The sequence below is a fragment of the Pelodiscus sinensis genome, chromosome 13, assembly GCF_052426305.1.
Source record: "Pelodiscus sinensis isolate ZL-2025 chromosome 13, ASM5242630v1, whole genome shotgun sequence".
NCBI classification, from domain to species: Eukaryota; Metazoa; Chordata; order Testudines; family Trionychidae; genus Pelodiscus; species Pelodiscus sinensis.
Genome location: NC_143064.1, coordinates 45,101,109 through 45,109,074, shown reverse-complemented (window position 1 = coordinate 45,109,074; position 7,966 = coordinate 45,101,109).

Sequence of the window (7,966 nt, the reverse complement as noted above, 5' to 3'; positions counted from 1 at the left end):
TGCTATTTCAGGATACCAGAAGTATCCTGAAATAGCTACCGCGCGTCTTTTGAACGCATCCGCTATATCGAAATATTTCGGCATCCCTGTAAACCTCGTTCCACAAGGAATAAGGGATGTCTCGAAATAGTGCTTTGTTTCAAAATTTGGTGCTGTTGGATGCGCCAAATTTCGAAGTAGCCTAGTTTTTAAAAAGAATCAAAATAAGATACGCAATTTGCATGTAGACACACCCTCACTCTCCTAGACTGAATCCCCCAGGAGTTTCCTCAGTATTGTCTCCTTCATTAATCCTCATAACTAGAGCCCTGTGCAGAGACAACATTTTGTACCCACATCTGCATCTGTATCCACAAACACGAGCAGATGTGGATACTAGTGGCTACAAAGCGGATGTACGTGGATTTGCAGGGCTCTACTAGTAACTTCTAAGGATGGGACCTCAAAATGGTCTTGGAGGTGCCTCCATCAAAGCTTTTGCTTTAGCTTCTTGTACCTCTCCAACGGTGCTGACCCAGGCTCCACTGCCACCTCTGTGGTTCCTCAGCCCCTGACATTCCACAGCCACGGTCTCCCCGTGGCCCTCTGTCCCTCCCTTTGTCCTTGGGCCTCCCACACATCACACCACAGGTCGTTATGTCCCAGCCAGGACTGCAGGCTTCTCAGAGGGTCTGTTGAGAACTCCCTGTGTCCTCCCAGGGCTCGTCCGCTGGCCAACAGGCCTGGCATTCTGGCCTCAGGACTCGTGGTATGTGCCACAGGCTCATTTCCGGCAAATCCTGACTTTGTGACAGAAACATTTGATATGGCAACATACCTGACAGTCCCCTGCCCCTGAGCCCACAGAGCCTGGCACATGGACAGTCCCCTGCCCCTGAGGCCACAGACCCTACACATGGACAGTCCCCTGCCCCTGAGCCCAAAGTCCTTTCACCTGGACTCCCTAGAAGAACCAGTCAAGCAGAGGGAGTGGGACCTGTGAGCAGCATGGCCAAAGCCACAGGAAGCTCCAGCCATTCCAAGAAATGCGCAGCCTCGGAAGCCGGTGGCTCTCAGAAGAGCTGCCAGTACAGACTAGTACAGACTAGTAATGAAAGAGACTATAACCCACCTGTGTGCATCCGCAGCTAGAGCTTATTCTACTAGCAGAGAGACGCTGGTCTATCACCCTGGGTCCTAGGGGGAAGTTCAGGCTGGTGCCCTGCGGTTGCTGAGTGTGGGGGACCTGGGGGTGGGAAGACGGTGGTTGTGTATCTCTTCAGGAGTCTCACCCCGACGTGGGTGGTGTCTACTTTCCCACCCATCGGTGGAAAGCGGAGCAGAGCCTCAGTGGAGTGTCACTGGTGTAAGATCAGGATTAGATGCACTGGATGAATGGCCACGAACCCAGCCCTGTGCCTCTCCTCGTGCCCATGCCTGCGCACAGGGCCTATCCCCTTGTAACCGCTCAGGGCGGTTAAGATGCTTTCTTCTTCTTTCCCTCATTAGGAAACCCATTTGTGCCTCTTGCTCCTCCCCCACGTCCTCTCCTGCTGTGCTAGGCACAACTCACTGAGAGAGACACCCTGCGGGGCTAGAATCAACAAGGTCGTTAGCATTTCCCCAGGCCTGTGCTTAGCCCCTTAATGAGTTCACAGAACCTCCTGCTACAAACAACCCTGCCAAAGTCACCTCCGCCCTGGGCCCCGCTTCCCTCCGCTCTCATGCCTACTGCAGGGCAGCGCCCAGGCGGCGTGGTCCCAGCTCCCACCCAAGAGCCTCCGCTGTGGCTCCCAGAGAGACAGGGAGAGGAAACCAGTCTTTACAGAGTTGTAGAGAGAGGCCGGGTCTCAGCCCCAGTTGTGGCGGAAGCCACACAAGCTCAACTGCGGGGGGGCTGAGTGGGGAGAGAAGCACTCTGGGGGTGGAATGAGACTCCCACCTGGAGTGACGGAGGTACCCCTATCCGTATCCTGGGCAGGTTCCCCGTGTAGACAAGCCCTGAACTCCCTGCTTCCCTCATGCTGCTGTCCCTGGCGCGGCTCGGGAGCCAGCAGAGCTGTTGTGGGTGCACACCAAGGAGAGGGAGCACCGCGGGCGGCCAGTTCTCTCTCTGCTGGTGCGATGAAGCATGGGAGGTGCTGCCTCTCAGCGGCTGTGCGCTCCCAGAGCGGGGGTCTCTGCTACTGGGGTCAGGCCGCTCAGGGTGGGACCTGAGGGCTCTAGAGTGGGGTGATGGCTAACGAGGGATCCGATCTCTGGTAGAAACCCTGAGTCCCGTTCCTATGAGCTACTCGCAGGTGGGACCGGGAAGCGAAGGGGGAGCTAGGCTGGCCGTGAGGGCTCCTCCCTCTGCTGCCCCTCCACCTCCCGCCCCCACGTCTGCCCTCCCCTCCCCACGCTGGTCAGGAGCCAGCAGCAGAGAATTGCCCGCTGTCCTCGGGGACTTACGGCAGCCCGGGCAGCTCTGCAGTACCACGAAGGGCCGGCGCTTTTGTTGACAGCTGGCACCAGGGTGAGGCAGAGATCACAGCTGATGGCTCCACTCTGGGGCGCACATCAATCTCCCTCTGTCCTCACGGCCAAGTGTCAATAGAGCCGATCTGGGAGTGACAGCCCAGCCCTGGCCCCTTGCTGATGGCGCGCAGGGCGAAGCGCTGGCTCGTACCTTTTAGAGCAGTCTGCCCCCCTTTCCTCCGCCCACACCTGGCCTCGGCTTTCTCCCAAACATCGCCGCCCTTGCTCAGCCCTGGGGGGCTCGTTCCGCAGGGATGTGGGCCTGGGCCTGGCCTCCTCCCGCGCACAGGCTCCAGATCACACACGGGCACCCCCCACACAGGCTGCCAGCTTGTGTCGTGCGTTTGGCCTCAAGCAATCGGCCTGGGGCGCTCAGACGGGCCTTGCCTGGAAGCACCGAGGCAGCAGAAATGCCAGCTCCTGGGCAGGCGGGAATGGTAGGGCTGGGGCACTTCGGCCCATAGCGTGAGGCGTCTCTGGGCCTGACCCTCCACTAGCCGGCACCATCAAGGCGAGACAGCCCTGTAGGCCTCTCTGGAGCTGGGGTGGCAGCCTATGCCATGGGGGTTCTGTGTGTTGCCCATGAGCAAAACTGCCCTAACCCGGGAGACCGGCTTGCTTGCAGCCCCCTGAGAGGAAGGAGGCCACTCCCGCCGCCCACTCGCTAGCCTCGGTTGCCCATCGCCGCTCTACCGCTTAGCAGTAAGGACACTCCAGCCGCGAGCTCTGAGCGCCCCCAGCCCCCGCCCCGCTGCAGCAGCGCACCCCAACTGACCAGCGTCACCTCCCACCCCTGCTCCGATTGACACGGTACCGTTAGAGTGAAAGCCAGCGGCGCGGGTTTCACACAGCACGGAGATCCGAGGGATCGAGTAGCGGAACTAGAAACAAGTGGGTAGCTAGGGCAGAACTAACTCGCGACTGCACGGGAATGCTCATCCAAAAATCCTCACGGCGCTTTACAGCCAGCCGTTGGCTGCATGATGACTGGAGAGTCACCGTGCTGTTACCTAGGAGATAAGCTAGTTCCTTGTACCCCCTGACGCCCCCTAACAATCCTTTGTTTGTACTCATCCCCAGGCATCCCCTGCTGCTTGTTTCACCCGGTGAGTTTCCTTTGGTCCTAGGTGTCTCCATGGGGCACCCCCCAAAACTCCAAGGAATCGCCTCAGCTCCTCATCTGTAAAATGGAGCCACTAATACCCCCCCGCGCAGGGCACCGATGGGCGTATTTTGGCACAGCATGGCCCTGCTACCCCCGCAAGGGCTTCCTCTCTCGTGATGGATTTACTCCCCACCCCCGTGAGTCAGGGTGGGACTTGTTTGTTAACCCTCGTCCTGCGTACAGACTCCTTGGCCCCTCATGCCCACCCCCTCTGGGGAGCCTCGTAGCTAATCCAGGCTCTTCTCCTAAAGTCAGAAGCCCCACAGTCGCCTGCTGGGCCTGGGTAATAGTTCAGATGGATTTGCCCACCTTGTGTTCCGGGCCCTCTTCCTGGGTCAGCAGCTCCCACCCCTGCTCCTGGAGCTGGGCTGTAACTAGCTAGCCCCCTTTCCCAACGCAGCCCTTTCGCCCTAAGCTGACGAAGCAACACACGTTGAACTTCCCTGCTCCGGCACCCTCGGACCCGACTGGTCCCAAACCAGGGAATTTGCCAAGCCAGGGGAGGTCAATGTCCCTGACCCCGAGGCACCAGGTTCTCCCCTCCCCTGGGGTGCCAGCGAGGGCTCCCCTGTGCCAGCGGGGACTCTGTTGACTGCTAGGACTCCACTGCCATCCCTGGCGTGGCAGAGCTCCTCTCCTGGCTGCCAGACCCCGGCAGCTGCTCGGCTCTTCCCTGGGTCCTCACTCTTGGCCCCAGCCCGCTGGTTTTTCCCATGCCTGGGAGCGCCCACCGGATCATCGACGATGCTGGACCGGGGGTGTTGCCGGACTAAGGAAATCCAGATTGAGGCATTTCAACCTGTACTACCGCAGAGCACTCTGGTAGCCTTTTACCAGGGCCAGATGCTCATCAGCTGCCAAGCAGCCACCTACGCCGTTAATCGCTCCAAGTGGGCCAAACCAGAAGCCAGAAGGGGTGGACTGGGTCCTTCTCCCCGTACAGGGGTCAGCCCCTCCCTGTCACCCCCTCCATGAGCTTATTTTCCCAGGGGTGGTGCAAACCTTCCTTCGCATTTGCAAAGCAGGCAGAGGCGAGTGACGTGCGCCCGGGGGAAATGAACAATTCTGCGTCAGAGCAGGCTGTGCGGGAAATAAGGTCTATCGAGAGCCACACGTGGCACCAGGAGGAGAAAATCAAATGCCGGATGAGCTGCTCCTTAAAAGAGCCGGCCCTGGGTCTGTCTCATTGCCATCCCAGACCAGCCGGGTGGCAGTCAGGGTGAGGCACTGAGCCGCCATGCCCTGGGGGAGAATGCCCTTCCTGAAGCCGGGCGTGGCTGTAGTGTGGGCGACAGCCATCCCTCTGCCCACCTGTACCTGTGAGCAGCACTGCCAGCCGGTGGTGGGGACCGTCAGAGAGCAGCCTGGGCTGCTGTCAGGGGCAAAGGAGGGTCTGGGGGGCTTCTGGGAGACCAGTGATCCCTGCTCAGTCCTCTCCAGGTACCAACACCTCATGCCCAGCTTCTCCCTTCTACGTGTGACCAGCTAGATACAGGGGACCTCTCCTGCCAGGGTCCCGCCTTTCTCCTCCCTCTTTCTGCACCTGCCTCTTCCTGGGGAGAGACGATAAATAAGGGGAGTGAATAATTATTTGAAATACAAGATCCCAACAGCTGCAGGCCCCTTGGGCAAATGTGAGGCCAGCTCGCCAGATGGGGCCTTTGGCATCAGGGGTCAGAACCTCAGCTGGTGTCAATCAGCAAAGCTTCCCTGACGTCCCTGAAGCTGCACCATCGCCCCAGCTGAGGGTCTGGTCTGCCTTGGGTTTGCACACAGCTGGCCCAGGCTGTGGCCCCGGTTTGTACAGTCCTACAGATGATCTTGGTCCATGGCCTGTGCCCAGGCAGTCCTGAGCACTCCTCGTTAGAGTCCCGTGGAGGGTTTCTCTCAGAGGCACAGGCGGCAACAGCCTCCGCCACACTGTGCCTTTCCCAGTTCAGCGCGGCACTGATTGCCAAGGGCAGTCGGCCGAGCATGGGGAGAGCGGCGCTCAACAGACACCGTGACTTGTGCAGCCGAGCACCCGCTGACTGCTGTTTACACTGCAGACAAATCATTCAGGGTCTGGGAGGAGCGGAGCAGCCTCACCTCGTGGCGACATCTGCGGGAGCAGGCTGCATCCGGCGCGTCACACGGCGCACAGCGCGTAGCAGGAGCCAGCCCTGAGAAACCACATCGCTCCCTAGCTGTGGAACAGTCTGTCTCCCAAGTGTCTGGAAACGACCCCCCAGGTCTTTGGGACTCGCGTCCATGTCTAGCCCTTGGCTCACACATTCTGCAGCTGACCCCATCACCATCCGTGTTCACTAACACACAAAGATGGATTACAGGCCTGCAGGGACACCACCCCAGATGACGCCACTGCATACCTGGTTACAGGGCTCTGCGCCTTTGTCCTCACCCACAACTATTTCCAATTTGGGGACAATTTGTATCTTCAAGTCAGCGGCACCCACATGGCCCCACAATACGCCAACATCTTTATGGCTGACCTTGAACAACGTTTCCTCAGCTCTTGCCCCCTAGCACCATTCCTCTACTTACACTACACGACATCTTCATCATATGGACCCCCTGGGAAGGAACCCCTTGAAGAATTCAACAGGGATTTCAACAACTTCCACCCCACCATCAACCTCAGCCTGGATCAGTCCAGACAAGAGATCCACTTCCTCGCCACTACAGAACAATTACATGACAGACACATTCCCACCACCTTACACCAGAAACCTACCGACTGTTCCACTTACCTTCATGCCTCTAGCTTCCATCCCAGACACATTTCTCCATCTATTGTTTACAGCCAAGCCCTAAGATACAACCGGATTTGCTCCAGTCCCACAGACAGAGACAAACACCTACAGGATCCATACCAAGCACTCTTATAACTGAAATACACACCCGGAGAAGTGAAAAAACAGATTGACGGAGCCAGATGAGTACCCAGGCATCAGCTACTTCAAGACAGGCCCAACAAAGAAAACAACAGGACCCCACTTGTCATCACCTACAGCCCCCAACTTAAACCCCTCCAACGATTTATCAACCATCTACACCCTATCCTGGCAAATGACCCCTCACTCTCACAGGCCTTGGGGGACAGGCCAATGCTCGCCTACAGACAACCCCCTAACCTCAAACAAAATCTTTCCAATACCCATGACGCCCACATCCATCACGCTCCTCTAGGAACCCACCCTGCAATCAACCCTAGTGCTAACTCTGTCCACACATCTATACCAGTGACGTCATCACAGGACCTAACCACGTAAACCACCCCATCAGGGGCTCGCACAACTGCACATCCGCTAATGTGATCTGTGCCAGCAATGCCCCATGTATATTGGCCACACTGGACAGTCTCTACGACAAAGAATTTAAGGACACAAATCAGATATCTGAAAAGGTAACCCAGAGAAACCTGTTGGGGAACATTTTAACTTGCCTGAGCACTCATTAGTGGATCTCAAAGTCATTGTATTATTTCAAACCAATTGAAAAATCCAGCTCCACAGGGTAACTACAGAACTTCATTTCATGTACAAGTTTGATTCCTACAACAGAAGTCTATACAAAGACCTTGGCTGGATGGCCCGCTTCATTCCACACCCTAATGGCATAAAAACCCAAAGAAAGGGTACTTAGAGTGGGCACTAAGTATTCTTATCAGCTTCATTTAGCATGGACATTCTAATTGACAATTTCTTCCCCCTTTTTTCTCCCCTCCCACCAGCCTCTCTCTGGGCTATTTATTTGAAAATTAAACCCTTTAAATTCCCTCATCTAAAGAAGTGGGCTTGTGCCCACAAAAGCTCATGAGACCATCTACCCGTTTTGTTAGTCTCTAAGGTCCTGTGAGACTATTTGTTGTTTTTTAAGTTTTTCAAGCTCCTCTCCCTGCACCAGTAACATTGTGTGCTGGCTGGACAAAGAAAACATTTGCTTTTCCTGTTAGCACCACTGTCCGGAATGTGGACAAGTCGTTTGTGTGTCTGGGCCGCTTGTATATTGTCATGGTGGGGTATGTCTACACTAGCCCCCTAGTTCCATCTAGGGAGGCTAATCAGGGTGTCTGAAATTGCAAACGAAGCGCGAGATATTTAAATCCCACGCTTCATTAGCATGTTCCCGGCTGGTCGCCATTTTAGAAATTGACTAGCCCGAAGTAACTGCCCGTGTCTACACGTGACAGTGAAACGGGATTCCGAATTAAAGCCCTAACTCGAAATTAGCTGGTATTCCTCCTGGAATGAGGTTTAACGGCTAATTCGATGTAGGGCTTTAATTCGGAATCCCGTTTCACTG